Source organism: Triticum aestivum, chromosome 7D (genome assembly GCF_018294505.1).
Source record: "Triticum aestivum cultivar Chinese Spring chromosome 7D, IWGSC CS RefSeq v2.1, whole genome shotgun sequence".
Classification (NCBI taxonomy): domain Eukaryota; kingdom Viridiplantae; phylum Streptophyta; class Magnoliopsida; order Poales; family Poaceae; genus Triticum; species Triticum aestivum.
The window spans coordinates 100,801,446-100,802,668 of NC_057814.1; positions in this window are offsets into that span (position 1 = coordinate 100,801,446).

Here is a 1,223-nt window from a genome sequence, read left to right on the forward strand (position 1 = left end):
GTGCAAAAAAGTAGAGAGGGTTACCGCAAAAACTGGATGCACTTCGTGTACAAAATGGACAATCTCTTTCGAAGTATCAGGGTTTCGGACGAAAACTCATCCGTTACAAAGGCATTTCATTTTTAAATAACCTAAGCATTACCAAATTGAATATAATGATAAAACACACTAATATTAAACATAAGAAAAAAGAATCACTGAAAAATCTATTTTCAAAGTTAAGTTATTCACAAACTAGTGATTCACACAAATTTCAAATAATTCAAAATGTAAACTATTCAAATTTGTAAACTACCGGCACTAATAGAAAGTTTGTAATTTTTTGTACCTAAAGCAAAAATATTCACAAAGAAACTCTAAATACAGCAAAAAACAACTCAAAAATAAATAAAACAAAAAATAAATAAAGCAAAAAAAATAAGAAAATAAAAAAGCCCGCCTACTGCGCCACATCGGCCTGCATACGACTAGAAACCCAACCTGTTGTTGGGCCAGGATGCAGGCCCGCAAAGGCCCAGTAGGCCCACAGGGCAGCACAGAACATTTAGGCCCAGTAGGCCTGCTTTGGAGAGGAGCTCGAGAGAGCTACCGCACCGGGGCTTATAAACCAGTGCGGATGCCCCTCGGCTAGCGAGGTGGGACTAAACATGACGCACCGCACCAGCGCCAGCGCACCACCTTTAGTACCGGGTGGTGGCTCAAACCGTTATTAAAGGGAAGGTCTTTAGTACCGGTTGGAGCCACCACCCGGTACTAAAGGTGGGCGCTTCCCGCCGCTTGGCCTGGCCAAAATTGACCTTTAGTACCGGTTGGTCGCTCCAACCGGTACTAAAGGCCCATCCTATATAAGAAAACACTTCAAAAAATTCAGTTTCTCATCTGCTTCTTCTCCTCTGCCCCGTCGCCCGCCGCCCCCCGTCGCCGCCCCCGTCGCCACCCCTCGTCGACGCCCCGTCGCCGCCCCGTCCCCGTCATCGCCGCCCCGCCGTCCCCGTCCCCGTCGTCCCGTCGTCCCCGCTCGGCCCGTCCCCGTCCCCGTCGTCACCGCCCCGTCCCCATCCCCGTCGTCGCCGCCCGTCACCGTCCCCGTCGCCGCCCCCCGTCGCCTCGCCTCGCCGGTGAGCTCCTGCCCCGGCCGACATGTCCACACACACACACACATTTTTTTTAGTTTTTTAGTTATAGAAATGTTTCTGTTTTTCAGTTATAGAAATATTTGTAGA